This window comes from Chiroxiphia lanceolata, chromosome Z (genome assembly GCF_009829145.1).
Source record: "Chiroxiphia lanceolata isolate bChiLan1 chromosome Z, bChiLan1.pri, whole genome shotgun sequence".
In the NCBI taxonomy this organism is placed as follows: domain Eukaryota; kingdom Metazoa; phylum Chordata; class Aves; order Passeriformes; family Pipridae; genus Chiroxiphia; species Chiroxiphia lanceolata.
In genome coordinates, this window is record NC_045671.1 from 61,247,825 (window position 1) to 61,271,528 (window position 23,704).

The 23,704-nt window shown below is 41.4% G+C and overlaps 1 protein-coding gene across 9 annotated transcripts in view; it reads left to right on the forward strand.

The window, feature by feature from the left end:
• PALM2AKAP2 (PALM2 and AKAP2 fusion) overlaps nucleotides 1–23,704 on the forward strand; it is a 266,174-nt gene that overhangs the window by 181,004 nt on the left and 61,466 nt on the right. Inside the window, exon 1 of one of the 9 annotated variants that reach the window (XM_032674594.1) lies at nucleotides 3,495–3,826. The exons of the other annotated variants lie outside the window; for them this stretch is intronic. The gene's annotated coding sequence lies outside the window, so the exon portion shown is untranslated. Of the gene's footprint in view, nucleotides 1–3,494; nucleotides 3,827–23,704 lie in introns of those variants that run through there. 9 annotated transcript variants of the gene reach the window in all.

The window sequence follows — 23,704 nt, forward strand, 5'->3', positions numbered from 1 at the left end:
GATCATCCATGCCTTTCTGTTTCTTTCTAGAATATTACCTTCTCAAACAGATCGGTATTACTGCGTTACCATTGATTATTTCAGAGAAAGATCAGAGCTTTCCAAGCAGGAGCAGCAATTGGCTTTTTCCCCATCAGTGGAAGTTACCAGGAGAAGAAGCATCAGAAAGCAGATTCAGAAGTATCTTTTCAGGAGTGAAAACCTCTCAAAGAAATTAGCAGGAGTAAATGTTTAATTTTTGCTCTTAAATTGTTGCTCTTGCCCATTGCAGTACTGTTGCTGCAGGCCAAGCGGTTTATTCACAGCACCCTTTTAACAACCAAAATTAAAAAGATATTTATGAATCCCTGTTAGTCCCAGCTTACAGTGAGAATGCTGCCCATGTGCTGTTATTTTCTTCTTCCTTGTGGTGGTAAATGGGTTGTTCTTTCAGAATGGAGTAAGCTGTTGCTACTCGCTACTTTTGTTGTTATTTGATGGAGTCACATATGCTTTTTCTCACTTTTAAATTGCTTTGGTCTTGTGTTATCACTACAAACAAATGTAGTTATAATTGCTTGGATCTTCTGAGAGCATTATGTGGGTACTTTTACTGAGATTGGTGGCATTTATGATTTTTGATGGGATTGTAGCTTTTGCCTCTCATTTGCTTTTTTCCTTTATAAGCTTAAGTTGACCTGCTGCGATCAAACTCACTGCATAGAAGAAAAAAATGTGAGATGTTTCCTGCAAACAATTGATGACAAACTCATTGTACTAAAGCTTACTGAAAAGGAACTTTTTTTTTTTTTGGGAAGGTGAGAATAAAGGAATTTCCTCCTCCACCCTTGTGTTGTTGAGCTGCAAACTGATATTGTTGAGAGGGAAAAAAGTAGCTTTAGTTTTCCTCAGGATATTATCGTGTGATTTTAGTGAAAACTTTTAAAGATATAGCTGTCACTCTAAAGGTTTCAGTTCCATTCAGAATTGAAAAATTAGTTCTTAGTTTGTTTTTAATTTAAAGCATAGTCAATTCAATTAAATCCAAGAAGAATTTCCCTTCTGAAGGTTCAGAGATTCCTCTGGCTAATTTTATAGTTTAGTGAGAATGGTACTCTTTATGGAGTTTGTTAATTATTCCAGGAGATAGATGAGTTTACAGTGGCAAAACACTGAAGCCACACAGAGCAGAGCCTTGGGTTTTTTTCAGAGGACCATGACTACAACTTGGTTTTGTTAGTCAGTAGCAATTACGTATTGAGCATTTTGAGTTTTTATTAGAGGTTTCGTAACGAAGTAAAGTATCGTTGGCATCTGACACCTAGTGCAAGAAGTTAATTCCTAATCCAGCCTGACTGCCATTGAAGAATATGAAAATGCTTTTTAAGGGTGTTAGTGGGGTAGGGTATATTCCATTTCTGTATTTATCAGGCAAGATGCCTAAACTTAGGTTTGACTTTACCCTTTTTTAGTTTGTGTTGAAGTCGCTTTTACTGAAGCACTTGCTCAACATCTGGGTATGAGTCCTGTGATGTCCTGTGCGTGTATTTTACGTTACTAGACTGTGAGTAGGCCCATCATCCCACCTTTTCCTGTTTTCCTGGTACCTGCGGGATTTCCCACAGACACAAGCTGTTGCAGCAATGCAGATCCCAAGCTCTTGTTCTGATGTTTCTCTCAAAACTCAAATTGTCTTAAATTTATTTCCCTGATGGTATAGTTCCTGTTACCATTCAAGTGAAAGAGCAGGGATAGATTAATGCTGCTCTAAATATTATTAATAGTTCCTTGTTACATCTCTGGTTAAGATTGGAAATTGGATTTAAGTAATTATATAGAGCCATTATAAGATATAGTTTCTGTCCCAAAATCTAAAGTAGAAAAAATAGAGAATAAAGGAAGTGGATACAGCATGTTGCTCAGTAGACAGCATTGCAACCAATAAACTCCACAGGGCTGCCAGATACCAGCAAAGAACAAAATCGTCTTGTCTCTACATACTCGTTCCAGTAAAATTCAAACCTAAACCATTTTTTACTGGTTGTGATTGATAGGCTAAGGTTTCTAAAAGTCTTGATTTAACTCTAGTTAACAAGTCAGCTTCTCTTCCACGCATGAAGAGAAGAAGGGTGTAAAATGTGGGGTAGGTCTTTAAGTTCAGCCTCGTAGGTTAACTCTCACTTTTGTGGCCATACTTTTCAAAGTCAACTGTATCCCTGGCTTTGGGACCAGCCAGTCACACAAGTTAAAAGGAATCTTCAAAGGTTTCCAGCTTTTTTTTTTTTTCATTGCAGCAGGGCAGAACCAAGCATACTGCTTTAGTGCTTATCCAGACTTTTACACTGCTAGAATTGGGTATTCCTTGTTGCAGGTGGAGCAAGTATTCATACTTTAAAATATGTAGCATTTTTGATGGTTCTGGCCTTGTGTTACTTTACATTGAAGCTGTCTTAAGATGAAGCCTGGGAAGCAGTTGGAAGAAAACAGTGAGGCAGAGGCAGGGTGAAAGGAAGCTCTCACAGTCTGAGGCTAGGATGATGTCAGGAAGACTAATTGTTTTGTACTCTTAATTACTAGCTTTAATCATGCTGCCCCAGTTGACATGGGTGGGGAGAGTGTGCCCTGCCACATCTGCACTGACTCGTGGGGCAGTAGTCACCTGCCCACTCAATTATTTTCAGCTTGCCATGAAAATTCAAGGATGATACAACCAGGGAGAGTGAGATCCAAAGCCCCTTCATTTTGTTAGCTTGACTGTGGCTCAGTTGCCAAATGTAGTGGTAATTGAAACAAAATGGGAGTTCAAGGCTTTATCCCATTTTGGTGTAACTGTGGTAGGACAAGTTTTCAAATCTGCAGTAGCCTCTCTAGAGGCACATGGATAACAAATGATTTAACACTATCTTATACTTAGTTCTTATGGCTTTCTAAAGCATGTCTGTTGACTATCAGATGCTTTGATCTGTTGAAGAGGAGTTTAAAGGAATATTGCACGTTAAGTTCAAGGTGTTGGGTTTAGTACAGAAGCTATAGAACATCACCTATATCCTGCAAAAATATGAACAAATACAAGTTGAAAATTCTTGAATTGGTGTATTTCAGTTACCTGATTTGCATGTGTTGTGGTTTAAGTGCAGCTGGTAACCAAGGCCCACACAGCCACTCGCTCACTCCCCCAGCAGTTGGATCAGGGAGAGAATCAGAAGGGTAAAAGCTAGAAAACTGTGGGTTGAGGTAAAGACAGTTTAATAGGGAAAGCAGAAGCCATACACACAAGCAGAACAAAACAAGGAATTAATTCACTGCTTCCCGTGGGCAGGCACGTGTTCAGCCATCTCCAGAAAAGGAGGGCCCCATCACGTGTAAGGCTGACTTGGGAAGACAAAGGCCACCACTCCAAGTATCCCCCGCTTCCTCCTTCTTCCCTCTACTTTATATGCTGAGTATGATGTCATATGGTATGGAATATCCCTCTAGTCAGTTGGGGTTACCTGTCCCAGCTGTGTCTCCTCCCAGCCTCCCATGCACCCCCAACTTGCCAGCGAGGCAGTACGAAAAACAGACAAGGCCTTGGCTCTGTGTAAGCCCTACCCAGCAATAACAGAAACATCTCTATATTATCAACCTTGTGTTCAGCGCAAATCCAAAACACAGTCCCTTCCTAGCCACTGTGAAGAAAATTAACTCTACCCCAGCCAAAACCAGCACATCATGTATCAAAAGTTCAACTAAAATAAGTACTGAAGCAAGGGGATTTTGAGACTGAATCGGACTCAGAGAAGATTTAGGGAGAGCAATTTGCAAGGAGTTCCTGCAGACGAAGGGTGCAGTGTTATTTAATTTCAAAGTAAGTTTCCCCCTAATTTCCTTTTTAGAGGCTAACTGTCACAAAATTAATGGTGTCTGGCTCCTTCCCACACATATGACTTCCCCGTCAACTCATCATCTTCATGAAGCTGACCACACGAAGCAGATTTGTAAAGAGGTCTCCATGTCAGTGCAACTCTCTTCCTACAGCTGTGTGTGTACAACTTGATTAATATTTCAGTGCCTGCTGTTGAGTACCAATGGCTTTTTTTAATTAGAGAGATGCAGATGAGTATTTTGATTTGACAGCGTGTGTGCATGGTACACCATTTTGCTGGGTCTTCAGAACACTCATGCAATTGGAAAAGGATGTGTCTGCAAGACATTTGGTTATCAGCATTTGAAGTTTCCTTGATTTAATACCCATTTCAGCATATTCTTTAAAGCCAGTTTCATTCTAAAGAAGAGTTGCCTAATTAACTGTGTCCATGGTGTACTCTGGAAGGGTTCCCAATAGTTTTGACAGGCAGCTGAGGCTGTGCTGGTAGAGTGAAGCCAACAAGAAGTTTTCTGTTGATTTCAGGTAAATTTAATTGCCATTCCCCTACAGATGGCATGACTGATTTAGGATAAGCTGAAATTGGTGGGGGAGGAAGGAGGCAGCCTAGTCTAAAATCTGATTAGGGCCACTCAGCTGCTGCTTTTGATCTGTCAGTGCTATAGATCAGAAAATAAGGCTGACTGAGTTTATAGAGAGAATCTATAGTCAGGAGAAAATGTTGTATCGTGTGACCCATACGTTTTTTAGTCAATTGAGACAACTCACTGGAAAATTTTTGAAATTTCCCTGGTGATGCATAACTGGGACAGTATTGAACATGCAAGGAAAAAAAAGATCTTAGAGGTTGACATCTGTCAACAGAAACTAAATGGAAAATATGTGGGACAGCACTGCACAAGTGATTGAAAATCCCAGGGGTACAGCAGTGATCAACACAAGTTTGAATTAGTAAGGAATTGTGGACATGTAACTTTGGCAGTTAGCTTGGTTAGCAAAATAATGCAGTGATGGAGAGTATTCTACTCAAATACGGTTTCACTTGCCTTGAAACTTAAGGCTTTTTATCTGCAACTTCAAATCCAATTAGATTTAATCCTCTGCTGTTTGGAAATTTCACCATTGTCCTGCATACATTTTCCAGCTCGGAATCTTACTAGTCCTCAATTCCTCCATTACTTGCCAGCAGTTCTTCACAACTTTTCCAGATGGAAATTCTCCTTGAAATTAGATCTGAGTTTGTGTTCACTTGAATTTCAAATTATTCTCCCTAGTTCAGTTGGTAAATAGTACTGTGATCAGAAACCATATGTAACAAAATCTCAATTTGACCTAGTTACCATTAACTTTGATTCTTTTTGATGACAGAATTATCTTCTGTTGCTTGTTTCTGCACTCATTTCTTACCATGTGCACTCTTCAGCTTCATGTGGCAGCATTTTTGTTGTTGATTCAAGTCAAATCTATCAGCACTGCTGTAAAGCTAATATAAGCCTTGCTCAGCCAGCTAATTAGCATGACTTTGGCAAGCTGCCTGAGGTCTTTGGGTCTGAATTGACTCACCTGTACACACTGCTTAAAACTAGAGCATCACTGAAATGTCAGTGGAGGGGTAGACAGGAATGACTGGGTGACAGAAGGAAGGAGAAGATCTAGGAGAAAGGCATTAGCAGGGAAAAAGCACTTTCTTGCTTAAATCAGTTTTGAAAGAGAGCAGTGAGTTGTCAGCTCTTCTCAAAATGTGCTTTGCAATTGTTGGTTCTTCACCTGCAGAAGGCAGAAATAACATCTTTGTGGAGGTCACTGTTCCTTAGGCTTTTGTACACATTTAAAACTTACCCATGAGGTCCAACATTGCCGAGTTTTAATCCTCAGGGTTGAGGCTCACACTTTCTTCCTCAAGCACCTTTTGTCACTTCAGGCAGTCAAGAGATAGTTCATAGCAATGAAAAATTACTTGCGCAGAATGGGAGGGAATGTCACACACCCCAAATGATCTGTGTCTCCATGGAGAGAAAAGCAGTCAAGGAATGCAGCATGAGCGCTCTGTCCAAGTTTATGCCCATCAGAAGTTCTACACAGGGTGAAATGGATCAGTAGATGGTCCATAATCCATTCCCTACAAAAACTACCATGTATGTTTCCTAATGTGTAAATGAATGATAAAAACATGTTTCTTTTGCTGTTCATAGGATTCTGATTTTGCCTTCTGACATGCATGAGAAGATCCCCTGTCCTTTCCTCTCTCCCTCCCTAATGCTGCCTTTTTGCAAGGTCAGAAAGCAAAGAACCATAAGTCAGAAAATGTGCCATAAACAGAGACAGTGCTCTGAGAACCAATAGGAACGCTTTCCATTGCTCTGTCAAATTTTCTGAGTTTACAAGCATGCCTCTTCTCCTTTCAAGCACTCTCTGGGTCTTGCAAAGCAGACAGGATTCTTTGCCATTTATAATGAAGATTAATTTGTGTCCGATTTTGCTGCTGATTGTTCTGCTGTGACCCCAGCCAGTATCCTGCCCTGTCACTCAAATCTGATGAGCCATTCTGTCAGGGAGGCACTGAGAGGAGCACATCTAACATAAACATCATATTTTGTCATGAATGCAGATGCAACAGCAGTCATCCACATGGAGAACCACTGTTCTGTCAGAATTTTGGTTTGTATCCTCTTTCCTCTGTAAAGGAGGCACACACAAGTCTGTTTCACCTCATGGTTTTGACTATGAATAAGTTCAGAAATAGAGTATAAAACCAGAAATTATGAGGAAGGTGAAAGCAGGCAGTTCATAGTTTACAGGTTTTTTTTCAAGTTGTTGGAACCTTTCTTACAATGTATGAGGTTTCAGAGTACATGGACACAAGTGGTAGAGGCAGAATGAGAATGAGAGGTCTGCAGCCTGCTGCTACCCACAGTGAGTTGGTACCAAAGCTTACTGCCAGCATTTGCTCATTTTCAGTGATGTGTTAAGGAACAGTACTTTGCATAGCTTTTGAAAGAAAGAGGTGAAAGAAATTTTGCATCTGAAGATAAAGACAGCTGAGCAAACTTTCATATGAGACTGTAATAAAGTTTAGAGTCCTTAAAACCTCTGGCTAGTTTGAAGAGTACTTTGTAGCCAAGGCAAAAATTGGAGATAGCACCATCTCATACTTGGTTTTTTCTGTGTTCCTGAGTCACTTCATACATATATACTGCATGCTGTGGGTTTTTTTAACCCCTTTGGATGTGCTCATCTTTTTAAGGATCGTGTCATCTGCTCTGCCTGCAGGGAAGTCTAGCACAAAGAGCTTATATGGAAGGCATAGCTGAGCATGGAAATGACCGCAGCAGATAACTGAATGCAGACTGTCATCCAGGGAGGAGTGTCTGGGAGGAAGCCTAACAGCTGGAGAAGGCATGGCTGGGTTATAGCACTGTGAATGCTCCCACGGTGCCTTTTTCCTCACTGGAAGAGACTAACAAACTTCAGAAATAGTGCTGTTTGTCAATAATTTGGCTACCTGAGCAGAGCAGGGAGAGATGAAACCATGGTCATGGTGTGTAAGAGTTTCAAGAGGGATGTGGAAACGTAAGTAGGGTTGACATTTGAGCTGGCAAAATCTGGAGCCAGGTCAAAAACCACATCCAGAGGTTTTCATCTTGCCACAGTGCACCAGCATCTTCCCACTCTAAATATCTAGTTTCAGTAATGCAAAAGAAGAGGTTATTCCCACAGCCCCCACCCCTGCTGTGTCTTCTCTCCACCATGACAAAAGTTAGTGGGGAGCTTATTTAGCTGCTTGATAATGCAGCAGAGCTTGGACCACTGTCAGAGCTTTCATCTGGTTTAGGAATTTGTTGCTTAATTAAGTTAATACTATGTTCTGCACTGAAGATACAGCTGTCAAGTCATTGCTCAATTAAGTTAATATCTTGTTCTGCACCAAGGCTGTGGCCATCATGGCACAACTGGCATTGCAGCTGATGGAATGAGCAAGGAACTGGTGGCTGGGGGATTGAAACTGTGTGCAGACATACCCACCTCAGTCTGAGTTTGCCCTCAGATATGAGAGACAGCCTCTTCCCAGCCTGTCATGACCTCATGCTAGGCTGTGCTGCCATGGGAACCCTGCGAACCTTCTCCCACATCCCTGACGGCCCCTGGAGCTAGGCTGGAGTGAGCTGAGCAGGAAGTGAGCCTTCCTCCCCAGGGACACATCTGGGTTCTCCATTTCACTTACTGGAATAGTTTACACCCCTGCTCCAGAAAGTGCAGTGGTTTACACCTCCATGGGACTTTTGGATGCTCCTCTAAAACTGCGTTCTGTTGCTTATGCATCATTTTCCTTCCACCAGCTGAAGCAGTAACTGGCCATCCATCCATGCTTTTCTTTTCCCTCTCTTAAGAAATCTTTTTGGCTCTTCAGTCACATGTGAACTACTGAGCAATCAGTAGAGCCATCAAGAACTTAATCTGTGTCTAATCTTCTGCCATCATTCATTCACCTAGTTCAACTGTACACCCTTGCAAAGTTCATCTCTAGCAGTAGGGCAAACTCATATTCTTTAATAGTAAGAAATTGAAAGCAAACACATCCTGCCTCAGTTGTTGTTAAGCTTTAAAACAAAGATGCCTCAGATGTGATTTCATTTGTAAGTAGAGCAATTTCATTCTGCTTTTGGGTTTGTTGTTGTGTTCAGGGTTTTTTTAAGGAACTAAGTATTTAAACAGTTTATGCATCTGAAGTAAAAATTTTATGACCATTTTTAGCATGTGTGCATTTTAAGTGAACTGAACCTAAAAACAGATTTAGTGGGCACAATGTTACTCAAAGTTACACCACTTAAGTGGATTTCCTAAGACTTGAAGAAAATACTTCAAAGTCCTAAGTTTTAATTTATGCTATTAAAAGCATACAGATTTAAGCTGCAATTGTTACCTCATAAAAACCAGTTTTGTTCCCATCTTCAAATTTATTTTTTTTAATTAATTTGATTCACTTGTGGCCATGGCAAGTTTTAATGGGATTTTCTTTTTAATTAAAGTGAGAACATGTGAATCCCAGAGGGCAGATCCTGCTTTTGTTGCAAACTTCCCTCATACAAATAGGATGTTTCCATTAACAGTATAGATTTGAGGATTATCAGCCAAGGCTGCATGATAGCACAGTTCTGCTCTAAAAATGTCTGAGATTGAGAGAGGCCTTTCTTCATTCTGAGGTGCCTCTTCAGATAAAGGCAACTCAGTTGAGAACTGTAGCTGTAGTTTTTGATGAGGGAAGAAAATAAAATTAAAGCTAATGATCTTTGTTATTTGGGAGAACTTAAATGCTGGGGTGTCTTCACAGTCCCAAACTGAAGGCAAACCTGTGTCAAGCCTGAGCCTCTCGTTCCCACCCCATGGACATACATGTCTGTTTGTATGAAGTTGAGAATGTGAACTTCAGGACTGAATGCTTAGAAAGCAGGTTTTAAAAGCAAAATACCATGTCAGGTTTTGTTTTCCCTCCTCACCTCTGCTAAAAATATCATCATTTTGAAGAGGAACAGGTGAGTCTAGAGCTGGAGGAACCTACCCAGCTTCCCTACTTACTGACTCATGCATGTGATCTGCTGCTCAACTCTGGAGACCAGCAGAAACGCTGGGTAAAGCCCACACCCTAATTAGTCATTGGTTAATGGCAGATACCTCATCAACTCCAGAGTGACCACAGTATCACCTGTTGCCTTTCTCTGGGTGTTTTGTTGTTACTACCATGTGTCTTCATGGCACTGTATACCACTTGTGTACATTGTTTGGGTCCAATTCCCAGAAAAAGGACTATTCTAAGCTTTAAAAAAATTAATAATTTTGTTTTATTAGATAAAAGGGAAAAAATCAGCTTACATATATGGGAAAATGCAAGATAAAACCTGTCAGAGGAAATTGTATTATGTTTTTGTTAGGCTCAAAGAAATGTGTTTTGTATTGTGAAAACACAAAACAGTTTGCTCTCTTCCTGCACAGCTTGCCATCTTTTTTCTTTTTTTTTTTTTTTTTTTTTAAATAAAGATTAGGACTTAAAAATGGCATGTTTTCTGGAACATTGTTATTTTACTAGCTGGAGATTAAATAAATCAAGAAATACTTATCTCAGATGCCCTTTCTTACTGGTACTCTGGCAAAGTTAAGAAATACAGTGATTCACAATCTGACTTTCTTATGTAGCAGGATCCCAATCACAAATCTCAAATAACTTATAAAATACTTTGATAGGGAAGTAAGTAAAAATAACTCTGTCTGAACCTCATCAACTTCAGGAGCTGGGTTTGGGTGGAAGAAAGATGAGAGAGACTTCAGTTTTGATTTTTTCAAACTAAAATCTCATCCATGAGTTTGCAAAAGCAAAACTAAATCTTCTTTGTATCCCACTTTTAAATCAGTAGCAAGAACAAAATTAAAACCTTTGTTAACTAGGTGTCTTTTGTAGCTTGGAAAATAGTAAGGCTGAAGTATTTTTATCACTACTGTGACTATTCCTTGTGCTGTTAGTGATTTTACTACTTTAAATTCCCTATACCTCCTTCTTCACCAAAATGCCGGACAGTGCTTAAACAACTTAAATAAACACAGACTTGATGGAAGGAGAAAATCAGTCATTGCTGAGTCATGCCTCATTTTCCTGCAGTCCCACCTGCCAACCTGTTCTTACTAACCAAGCAAGAGGGACTCGCATCTCAGTGTGCACAGAACTAACTGCATGTTTTATGATGGTAATCCCTCATGAGTTACTGGGGGATTTTTATCAAACCCTCTTTTCTGTGGTTAATGGCTTGTTTACAGAAACACACATATACAGAAGAGACACTGCAGCAGAAAGAGTTTACATTTTGCCAACTTGGCATGCTGTTGTAATTATGTATTGCTGTAATTAATCCAACATCATCTGCTGCAGAATCTGACCTGAGCAAGAAAAGTCACTGAGCAGTGTGGCTAACTGTTTGATTGCAGACAGACTGTACATGAGCTTGCTGCAGTGTCTCAGTGCTTGCAGAGAGTGGGACACAGGTGGTTCCCACCTCAACCCCAGAGAGCCCCCTCTGCAGTGGGAGGCTGCAAGAAAAGTAATCCACAGGCTTTTCATGGCAGGTTTAGAAGAGATGGGTTTGGCATCTGATACACCTGGGGGCCCCAAGATAACTAGTCTCTATCTGTCCTTCAGCCCTTGAAGAGCCTTCAGTGCAACATGGGGAGACTCTTGGGTGAGTCCTCACTGTAAAAGTGGAACAGGAAAAAATGCTGCAAAGCCATTGACCAAAGGCTGAAATGAAAGCAACCTAGAACTTTTCATGCACTAGTGTGCATGGGTATTTTTAACCTTCTTTGCATTTTTTTAGTGAAATACTAGTGTGTCCTCTTGTTGTAAGTGTCCCTATAACAGATAAAATTGCAACATGCTCTTGATGCAAGTATATATGAACTGAGGGCAAGTTGTCACATATTGTCATTATGTTAGGCAGTGAGACCAACCTCCCAAATAATTCCTGCTCATTACCTCTGTCTTACTCAGTTCAGGGCAAAGCTTTGCTAAAATACAGTATTATGCACTTGTCATGCACATTTTATATTGTTTTTGAAATAGGAGACCCAGAGTTATGGCATATGGCTAAAATCTCTAAATTTACTTAAAGATACAGTCAGAAACAGTTCTTGAAATACATTTGAGAACAAAAATAGGTCAAGACAACGTGTTTTGTCTTTGGCTTTTCCACTAATCATTTGGTTGCATATGTTTAATATTATAAACCTGATTTTATTCCATAATATTACCTTTACACCTTCTGGATTATTTTCTGCTTTTACATATATAATTCTCAGCTTCTGTTACTGTGCTTCAGGTTTGGAGAGCTAAACTTGGCCATATACTGTTACACACTATTGATTTCTGGGTTTTAATGAAGTAGTCCTGATGCACATGAGGATTCCTCTAATTTAAGGCATCCTAAAAGCAGATGTCTTGCAGAAGATTTTATTTCTGGTTAGGAACATACAGGGTTTTTTAAATAGAATGGAATAACTTGTCACTGAGGTGACCTTAAAGATAAAACATCCTGTGCTTAGTTGCACAAGGTAAGTTTGGACTCTTCTCATGGAACATTTTCTTAGTTGCTCTCTGTGTGCCCCCAGGATTTATGACCTGATTATTACACTAGATTTACACATATGAATTGTAAAGTGCATCAGATTGTTCAATATTCTCTTATTATTACATCACTCGAAAAATGTAGCATTGGAAGTGTCTCCTTAGGCAAGGCTTAATTGCCTGTGGGGTTGGGTTGCCTTATTATTTTCTTTTTCAAAATGGTTTTATAAGTTCGTTGGAGCAAACTGTTGGATTTGTGCAAGAATGTTAATGGATCTTTTGCCTTTGAGTTGTTTTGAACAAATACCTGTTCATAGCAGACCAAGAGTAGTGTTTCCTGGTGCCTGCTTCCAGGGGAGTGGAAGAGTTTTGAAAGGGTCCTTATATCTCATGAATTCAGGGTTGACTAAATGCCATCAGCAGTTATAGCAGTTGCTAGTAATAGTCTACGTAACCTACAGCTGACCCTTTCTGCAAAAGATAAGTTTCGTGGCAGGTCAAGTGGATTGAATAGGGAGGGCTTGAATGTTTCTGCTTCTCCAGGGAGAGTGGTCAAGATTAGGCCCCTAAGCCAGATGGTTCAAGCAAGAGTGGGTTGTGAAGGCTGCTTTGGAGACACTCATGAGTACAGGCAATACCCATCCCCCACTGCCTACAAATGGGTGAATGGCTGTAGCAGTTTGCACCATGTCATCCAGTGAGACCACAGACACTTTCCCTGTCACACATTTCAAAGAACGTTGGTTGTAAAACAAAATGAAAGGATCTCATCTCTCTGTGTGCAACTCTGCCTAGTCTTTTGAGCTAGGTGATAGGAGATGCTTCTGGTGCCTGTCACATTCCCAGATCTGTGTGCAAAATGCGACAGGGATAAGAATATAATGAGAAGAGGAAAGACAAGCTAATTAAGATGCGCAGCTTAGTGTTTGTTGGTTTCAAGGGAATCGTATTCTGCCACATAACTGCCACATCACCAAAATTTAGATGTCCTTTGTTGTATGAGCAAATAAGCATTCCCTTTGCATGCCAAAGTTCACATCATGTAATGCTTAACTGTTTTGGCCTGGTAAGTGAGGAGGGTTCAGGGCCAAGTGCAGCTAAAGGTGATATTTTGCATATTTACATGGTGCATAGGTACATTGCAACTGTGTCCCAAAGAGAACATTGGAAGGTATGTGTTAACACCGTGCCATAGTGTTTAGCGACATGAAAGGTTCACACGACACAGGCAGAAATATGAGAGAAATATCTCTCTGTTTCAAATGGCCTTTGTAGAAGTGGGTTTTGGTTGCTCATTGTTTTACTGGAATGAGGAACTGTTGTGGAAGCAATCATTGGAAATTTGCAGGAGCTTTTAAAGTGAAGAGGGTTTTGTCTGTAGTATTTCATTGGGGAATTGTTTAGGGTGCGGCAGGCAGCATAAAATAGTTAAACTGCCAACAGGATCTGGAGGACATGAACTACCAGGACTAGGATTCACAGTGAGATAATAGCTTAAGCAGTGCAAGAGACATCAGGGTATATATATTTAATCTCTATCAAGCAAATTCTTCCAAAGTGAGACCTGGTGGGCTGGTGGGAACAGTCCTTTTTGCAGATTGGGGATGGTACACTGGGTTTTTTCTGGATGCCTTTTCCAGAAAGATGTGTACTGGAATAGACTCTGTGTGTACTGGAGAGCCCACAGGAAGCCAACTTAATAGCAGTGCTTCGCCCAAAAAGAGGTTTGCTAAAGCTCGGTAACAGAGTTAAACATAGTTTTGCCATATTCAGAGTATAATTTTTAGCTCATCTTCCCATGTCTTATGAAGATAAGATAGGCAAGAACAATGCTACCAATCAGACACTGAAGTATTAAAACTGTAAAAAATACTTCCAATTGCTGTCACATGGCTCAAGCAAAGAAGAGGTGGAAGGTTCTCTAGATGGCTTGATGCAGCCTTTTAATCCTTTCTAATTTCTTCCTTGAGCGTCTTTAGCTTTCTTTTCGTTGTCTATGTATATTTTTTCTTTTTACTATGGTGTATGTGACTGGAAGAAGCTAAGTGAGAGCACAACCCCCCTATGCTGAGCTATCAAACCAAATTACCAGGCTTTTAATTCATACAGGATGACCTTCTCCAGAGAAGTTTGCAAACATGGCAGACAGATCACTGCCAGCCTTTCATTTCAGCCTTTGTTTTCAGCACAGAGCACACCTTTTTGCATTTCAAGATTGTGATTCACTTACAGATTTACAAAAGCACTTTTGCATTGAAAATCATTGCATAGAAAATCAGGGAGCAAATGCTTCCCTTATCTCATTATCCTAGAGGAAGGATTTAATCACAAATCATCTGCTTATCACCTACATGTTGCAGCTGAACTCCATGCTGCCTCCTGGTCAGGAGGGGTGTGTGTGCCCCTTGCTATGCAAGATTTAAAAGTATTTTAAAAGATAATTCACTTCATTCCAGATAAAGGGTTAGAATATAAGTGCACCAGAAGGAAAAAATCACTTACTAAAGCTCCTTAAATACCAACACTGAAGCATGGAACTTTCAGAGGCTCCTTGATTGCCTGTGCCTTGTTGAAAGGACCTTCAAAGCAAGGGAGACATTTTGAGGAATAAAGATTAGTCTATACTGTGAGTCTATGTTGTGAATGTTCTTCTGAGACATAAATATTAAGAATGTTCCTATCTCCCACCCCGTTCACTGGGGGGTGGTGCTGTGCTTCAGTCACTCACTTCTGCTTCCTTTGCAGTTCCAAGTGGTGTTTTCCTTGAAGCAGACACAGTCATCAAAGTGTATGGTCTAAAGCAGACTGAAATTGGAAAATGAACAAGAAGGAAAATAAGGGTAAAGGAAAAGAATCAGTTGTTTCATGCCACTGTCAGCTCCATCTTAAAGAAGAGTGGATGAAAACACTTGAACAGGCAAGAAAGATCAGCAGTGCACTTCAAGGACAGGCAGAAGATCTCTCCTGTCTTTTTTGGGCTTACCCTTACCTGCTTGTCCTAAGGCAGTTTTGCTAAGATAGGGATTGAAAGTGGGTGTAGTGGTTTGGACTTCGTTTTCCCCCAGAGGATAAGAAAAGTGGTAGACCCCAAGGGGTGGAAACCCCTGGAAGTTTTGAATTTCTGTCCAATGAGCGCTCCTGCAAAAAATGTAAACATATCACAACCAGACCGGAAGAGAAGAGTTGTAGTTTGAGGTTAGGAGAAGGTGGCCATGTTGTGAGCCACGAGGAAGGGGCTCTGAGCCCCACAGGGGGGCTTTGGCCCCCAGCCCCAGCGGGGGGGCCTGTGGGGACCTGGAACAGCATAATGCTGGGCTAGGTGCCTATAGTTATACTGGGAGATGTTTTCTCCATCGTGGGCAGTGGCCGTGGCAGTGGCCGGAGAAAGCAGCAGCCAGAACTGAACCGAAGAAGCAACAAAGACATGCAGCACCAGAGAAGGGACTCCTGGAAGGAGACCTGAGGGAAGGAGAGTCAGCAGCTGAGTTCTACAGAGTTCTTGGGGGTAAGAACTGATACCAGACCCCCCAAAACTCCTTTGAGACCTCCTGGAAGGAGGAAGTTGATAGACTCTTACTTGAAAGAGCCTTGAAGTGCAACATGCTGAGAAGCTCGGACGTCCTGAGAGCTCAGCCAGGACAGAGTGTGGGAGGTTGGCCTTGAGGGCCCTCCCTTGCTGCAAGCTACAAAGAAGCTCGCAGCCTGAGACAGGGCACAGAGGCCCTGCAAGGAGCTTGAATCTCCTGAAGATACCAGACCGTCACGAAGACCCCCTGTGCTTCGTGATATGACGTGGTGATACGACCTTGTCTGGGGTGACGAAGCCAACGGAAGACCACTCGTTTGGAGAGACGAGTGGCCGAGGGGGATACCCCCCTCGTGTGTGCTGGCAGAGATCCAGCTATCAGCTGCTACAAGAAACAGAAGAGACAGAGAGAGCCTGCTGCCTTAGAAGATGCTGCTGCTTAGTGACTGCTACTCTGAAGAAGCTGCTGCCCTGAGAGACTGGAAGGGATCTGTCCTTCTTTCCCTCCTGGACTTTTATTTGGAGGGGAGAAGAGATCTGATCCATTGTAAATACTTATGTCATGGTAGAGATAGTTGTAGTCGTGTGTATAATGTATTGTAGTATTTATTTGTACAGTCATTGTAATATATTCCCTTTCCCCATTCTGAGTCTGGTTGTGTTTTGTCTGGAAAAACCCATCTCACATTGGGTTGAGATGTGGGAGGGGGATGGAGCTAGGGAATTGGAATTTGGGCTATCTCAAACCATGACAGTGGGGCAGAGAAAATGAGATGAAGTGTTCTTAGAGATCTAACTATTATATTGATATGACCCAAGAGAAGAAAAGGAAAAAAAAAAGAAATGAGGAAGTATTTTCCTATCAAAACTGATAAGTTTGTGAGAAACAGTGAGCCTCGTCATTTAGGCCTCTTGATTTAACTGATTTGAAATCCTATGTCTTGGAATACGCATATGTGTTTTTCTGCAGTTACTTCATTTTAGTCTTACTGTTCTATGTCTTCAAAGCAAAAAGTCTCAAGAAGATCCATCCTTTTCCTAGGTTACTGGTTTTGTACTGTGCTCATGAATGAATTTAATATAAACAAAGTCACAATTCAGATATTTATGCAGTTGCTCTTTTAAGTAAGAACTTTTTTCTCATACATTACCTAATGTAATTTTTCAAGAATGTTTCCTTCTGTTTTTATACCAGTCATTCCCTAGCATATATACTTTTTTATAACAAAAACCAACATATGCTTTTTCTTTAAAGGCATGTGAAAAATGTTCTTTTTGACTTATATAACTGTAATATATACCTTTTAAACTCTTTTAATGGAGCTTAAGGAATTATAGAGGATGCCGAAGGTAAAATGCAGCATGAGAGTAGAGAACAGTAGAGCATTTGTCACTAAGGACAGCCCTTCTGTGTTGAAATACACTTACTTTTTAATTATTAAAATGTCTTAATCACACTTAAAAATGCTTCCCCACTTTCTCTTGACCTTGGAGTCAGTCACACAGGTCAGTCACATTCCTGCAGATCAAGGGAGGTTTTACATTGTGGATCCTTTGGGGAAAATTAAGCTGTGTTTAGTATGAAGATGCAGTGTGGGGAGGAAGGACAAACCCAGACAGCAAACCATGTGTGTGCTGCTATTTAACATGGATGGACCTTCATCCTGACTTTTAGCAGTATGAACAAATGAGCATCCTCCAGGACTTGACCTCTGAAAGGAAGCAGGCGAGGGGAAGTAGCATTACTACCTGGATCAGCACCTGTGTTTTCTTGTAGATCTTGAGGCATGGCTTTTAGAATCTTGCTTCAGGTGCTTCTTTCATGTGGAGAAAACGCTGCTCTAGGAGTGTCTGCTTAGGAGTGCCACAGATACTCGAGTTCATATTACCTGTGCCTGTTTGTACTGTATAAAATGGGGTGAGGGTTTTGCAAAGATGTTTAACATCTCAGCAGTGCCTTTGCCTTTCCCACTGAAGTCAGGTGAAGTTCTGCACCCAGTTTCAACGAGATAAACTCTGAGTTTATGGATTAGGCAGTATTGACCGATATTGGTGCTTTTGAAAAGAATTCTTCCCATAGTGCTTCTAAGCTATACCAGCCAGCATCCCTTACTTCTGGTAGAGAGATCTCTGCCTGAGCAGTAAGAAAATAAGAAAAAGCCAGTGAAATTAGAGGGATTAACAGTCCTGATAGGGAGAGTGTCAAAGAATTAGAAAAATGGGGATGGGCTAACAGGCTCTCAGCAGGTTTGGCTGGGAGTCCTGGGGCACAGCATTTTGTGTTTCTTCCTCAAATGGGTCTCTGTCAGATCAGATGCACCCAGCCTGCTTAAGTTGGGACAAATCCCTGTGCTTGCTCACAATGCAGCTTGCCTTGCAGGGGAAGTAACAGCACCTTCAGCTACTGCTTGTAAACACAGGACAGAGTTCTGCACCTTCCTGCAGTGCAAATAACTAGTCTTCCCTTTGCATGAACATGCCTTTGATAATTGTCCTTTAGAGTAAAACAGAATAGCTTTCCTTTTGACTCAGCAAACAGACCTGCCTGTGCTCAACCTTATCACTCCTTTAAGTGAATGTGTGATGAAGTGCTGTCCAGGTCAGTCATCCTGATAAGCAGGTTGTGAAGAGTTAACAACGATGTGATAAATAGATAATAGATAATAGATAATAGATAATAGATAATAGATAATAGATAATAGATAATAGATAATAGAAGGACTGGAGGACTTGTCTTATGTGCCCATACCTTACAATTTTAAGTGCCCCTCCTAAGCAGGTGGCTGAAATGCTTGTAAAGCATTTCACACAGTCCCTGCCCTTTGCTGTACGATGCCCTGAGGCTACCCTTAACCAGAGAGCAGCTGCACAAGAGATTGCCTTTTTTTATGTATAGCTCATTAGCCACCATACAGAAAAGGATGTGATCAAAACACATCCTTTCCCCAACTCTCCTCAATGCATGCACCATCTTAAAAGCTTTGACTTTGTCTGCTGTGCCTGCTCTATTTATGAACATGTCCCCCTTGTTCCAGTGACTTGGGCAGTGCACCATCTGCCTACAGTATGTCTGTGCTCAGCATTTGCATCAGCTCAGTTAAATGTTCTCTGAACCCTTTCCAGCACTCAGGCAGCCATAAAGAACCAGGATACTCCAAAATGTCTGTCAGAAGAATGTACAAACCCCACAAATAGGTACAGACCAGCCAAAAAACATGTTGTATTTTCTGTTTGGTTTGGTTTTAACTTTAAATTGCGCAATGGCAAATGCTTCTTTCCAGTTGTCTGAATTTCTTTCATATCTTAGTGAAGACTACATACAGTGATAAAACTGAATGTTATGAATACCGTGTCTTAATTAGTCAGCTTGCTCCCTATTTCTCTGCTTGTACACCTCTGCGGTCTTAATATCAGCCTTCATCTCTAAAGGGAATTCACTGTGTCTGTTGCTTTTTGGCTCTTACGTGTCTGTGATACTTGCTCCAGTTTGATCTGCCTCCATCTGCTTCCATCCCTTAAACAAGACCTCAGAGGGATGCAGAGAAAGGAATCACCACATCCACAGCATGCCAGACTGTTGAAATTCTTGGCACTCTCGTGCCATGGAGTATGGCGTTAACCTCAGAGAAAGCACTCGAGCCATTCTTGCAGACTTTCTTCCCAGGAAGATTTCCATGCTTGACCTACTAGAAATAAGGAAATAAGTTAGGTTCAATGACAGTTGTGGAGAAGTGCTCCAAGGGAAGCACAAACACTGACTTTGCTTCATGTGCTTCCATGTCTTGCTTTTTCTAACCAGCACCATTTGAAGATAGACACCTTGTTGCCTGACTGTAATAGAAAAGCATTTCAGTTAACTACACAAGGAAGCCTTGCACTGACCTTAACTTTCCTTTGCCACATTTGATAGAAAAAACACAGGAGTAAAAGCAACATTAAAAACAAGCCACAACTGTTAAAGAATAAATACAGATGAAAATGGGAAACAGATACCGTTTGGTCAAGATCTCTGTCTGAGGCTTTTAGGCCACATGAAATGGGATTGGATGGTTGCTCAGCGAGGGGCTTGTTTCCTAATACAGGGGAGAAACCACTGAAGAAACATCAAAAGCTGGGAAATGGCACTTGGGGACATGGTTTAGTGGTAGGCTTGGCAATGCTGGGTTAATGGTTGGACTCGATGGTCTTAGAGGTCTTTTTCAACCTAAAAGTTTCCGTGATTCTGTGATTTAAGAGAGAATATCGTGGCAGTCAAGTAATTTTACTATCTTTAAAGATGCAGGTGGTTCCTTGCTGCTTGCTGCTCACTGTTGTGTTCACAGGCTGGCATTGGTAACCTGACCTATGGTATTGCAAGACATTTCTGTAGATCTACTTCCACTAGAGAACTGTTACACAGCAAAAAGTTTGCATTTCTCTCAGGCTGTGTGCAGCATCACTAATAAGATGTGCTTCATATGGAGAATACCTTGCTGGAAGCAGTTTATAGGGAGTGCAGAGGGAAGCCAGTGACTTCTAGGCAGGGAACAGCAGTGGGTGAGCAGAAGAGGGTGCGAAAGTGTTGCTGTGCCTTCAGGATAGCCTTTGTGTGGGCTTGGCACAGCTCACTGCTACGCAGTCCATGCGTTCTTTCCACCCGGCGCTCTGGAACAGTGCCCATGGAGCACTGTGTGAGGAGAAGGGCTCTTCAGATGAACCCCATGGAGGGAGAGGCTTTCTCCCTCCAAGGTCACTCTGCAAGATCTGGCTTGGGCACCATCTGAGTGTCAGAGCCTGCTGTGCAGACTTTACAGTAACATGAATCTGCACGTGTCTCTACAAAGCTCATTCACCCAAGTGATGTAGCAGTGGAAATGTGCCCCTCAAGCTGAGTCTATCCCAGCAGAAGGATCTGGAAGCATGGGAGAGCCCAGTTTCGTAAGAGAAATTCCTAGGTGGAGTTACGTGCAGAGAAACTTGCTCAGGCTGCTACATTTATCTTGTTTAGATGGTATTTTGTTTGGTGATGGTCCTTAGAAACCAAATGACTGCTTCCTTTCTGGCTTAACAAGGCGCTCTTAAACAATGATAATCAAGGTGTGTCAGGGTTTCCTTTTAAATGTTGCTTTTGACTCTTGAGAGGTGGGCTGCTGCTTGCAGCCAGCACCCTGGCTGGTTACATCTGTAGGTGCTACAGTTTGTAAAACATCTGTTTCCACACAGTTTTGACTTTCACCTGCCCTTCAGTTTTGTTTGCAAATTACACGAGATTAGCAACTGTTGGTGTTTTGCTTTCCTTGACAACAGCAACAGTAATAGGAGCATGCAACACCCTCTCCTGCACGAGGGCAGAAGTGTCTCTGAAATAAATTGAAGAAATGTATGAACAACTCACAAAGCTGCAGCATTTGAGATTAAGGAAATCAGTGAATTGACCTTTTTCTTCTTTGTAACCTTTCAGTTGAAAACCACATCAAAGAACTCATATTTACCTTATACTTAATCTGTGCTTAGTGATTATTGTCTTAACTACCACATTTTAAAATTTATATATTTGGTTTCAAATGAGCATAGCTGTATGATCAGCTGCAGGACTCAAGACTCAAGCTTTCATGGATTGGTTCTTTAGCAGTTGTTTATTCTTGCACCTTAGAAAATACCTTGAAGTGAAATGTAGCTGTGTTCCAAGGACAAGAGTATCTCTCTGTCTGCAGCACCACCAAGTTTTGTCTTTTTATGGTTGTCTTTGAAAGATAGGTAAGATCAGTCTCTCTATCTGAGTTGCTCTAATCTAGCAGATCTTCATTCTGTTTCTGTTACACCCCTCACTGTGAATGGCAGCTGCAAGCTGTGATAAAAAAGGCCTGCAAACAACATCATAACTTAGCCCAAAACTGTTGACTGGACAGAAGTAACATCTTGAACTGAATTTGGGATTTTAGATTTAATTTACCAACATCTCTCTTTGCATGTGCTCATATGACAGTTGAAGACATAACAGCCCGCTGTGGAAGGCACAGCTGGGCTCAGTGTCTTGAGCCAAACAAGCATTTTTGGCTGTGTAATGCATAGCCACTGCTCATATCCATACACCCCACCCAGCAGGATGGAGGAGCTGGTGCAATAACCATATGGCTACTGGTTAAATACCAGTAGCAGGTATTTTGTCTTAATGTACTGTGGCTAATCAGTGTGGGAAAAAAAGCAGCATGTAACAAATTATGCCATGAAGGAGTCATGGTATGGCGTTATTTGAGGAATTAGTCCCACTGCTGGGTTTCTAGGCAGTTGCAAATGACTGGAGAGCTTTCATCCTTGGAAATGCTCCATATCTTGAGACTCTTGCTCAATAGCAGCCTTTACCTGTCCCAACAGGAACAAAGTGAAATTTTGTGCAAGCAATGTGAAGTTATTGTTAACAGTGCACCAGAAAACCACTTGTGGGTCCAAATGTCAGGATTGTATCTCTTTGTGCACCAAAGCTGGCGTACACATTTCTTTGTGTGTGAGTACTCACATACCTCTGCGTGTTACTGGGTGTGTGCACCAAAGCAGCCTTCTGCTTCTCCCCTCCAAAGGTTACTTCCTGTAATTGTGCCCTCCAGCAGTGACATCTGGTATAAGAGAAAGCTCTGACAAACTCAGCCTCTGCCTGCTCTGGGCAGACACTCCTTGAGCACAATTAATGCCACAAAGGGAAAACTGGAGTTACCATAAAGAAAACTCAAATTGTGCTTTGTGGAAACACTGTTGGAAACACTGGAAGTGGGTGAAGTCACTTAGTGCAACTGTCTCACAGCCTGAGTCAGTGGGAGTCTATGCACAGACATCCATAATTATTGTCAGAGAAGGTCTTGCAGTAGAAGGCTTTCAGTGTGAGAATTTCTCTAGGGGTTCAAGAGGCAGGGCAGTAACTTTTCATAGCTTATATATAAATGGTGCTTCATTATAACTAATTAATGAGCAGAAAATAAGGGGATTTTTACAAATCCTGTTACAAAATTTCACTGTTTTTAAAGGGCTTGGGCTAAAAGGCGGAAGAAAAGAATCATTGTTCGGAGAATTAGAGGAAAAGAGTGTGCCCTTAGGCAGTTGAATGCTTTGCACATGATAGGAGGCTCTTGTAGCTGTTGAGATTTAAAATGGTGCAAGACTTTGTGAATTGATAGAAAATGAAGGAATGACAAGGGCAGGCTAAGGCAATGCTAAGCATTCATCAAAACTCCACATAAAATACCTAATACACCTGAAGAGACATTTGACCAAAGCTGAGTAAATGTAATATTTATTAATTGACAGGTAAGAATTTTACATAGCTGGAATTATTGATGTTTCTCCAGCTGCTTTTTACCAAGCTACCAAGATCATGGTGGTGTCTTCTTCTTGAGATATGTTTCTATATGCAGCCTTTTTGTTCCCTATCCACCAGTGGTTCTGCAGTGGTCTTTACCTGAGGATTAGTGCTTGAATATGTCCTTTGGAGTCACAACTTGTCTTCCTAAGACCTGAGCAGGGCACAGACCATTAGCTGTGGCAGCTCACTGCTGGAAGGACAAAACCTAGGCAGTAAAAGACAGTGTTTTGCAATAAAATGAAAGATCAAAACAAAGTAGGAAGAAGTTGTGAAGGACTTGGGTGGGATGAGACTAACACATTGCAAGTTGAAAGGATTTTTGGATTGAGTGGAGCTGGTCCCCACTACCCAGACTTGTCCAAGTTACGTTTATAGCCTGCTTACTTGTTTTTTTTGCATATAGATGCAAAACCTACCTGCTCCAAGGAAAAGCAGGTGAGTTTCAGGCTGATGTTTCAGCTGTCAGCTTTTTCTCCAATGAATTGTGTGATGCAACACATTATTTGGCACAAACATATGGTATTACTCCTAATCCCAAGGAAAGAAAAGAAAATGTAATACAGAAGCAGTAATAAACCATACCATATGAACTTCCTTCCACAGCTGGTGAGCCGGAACATCTTCATGTGGCTGGGGCTGCTGAAGGCTTTCCATTTGGGACTCTTTCTTTCCCTTTTGCCTCGTTCCAGTGTAGTGCGAAAATCAATGCACGTGGAATTCAGATACAGGCTTTATGAGAAGTTTCAGGAGGGTGAGAGAGAGTGACTCAGCAAAGGAGCAGAACTTTTCCTTCATACCCAGTTTCCCAGCCCTTGTGGAAAGTGTGCCAATGGGCGCTGTTCTGAAGTGCCAAGATCTGTGCCCCTGTCCATGGGTAACCTCTGTTAAACCTCCACA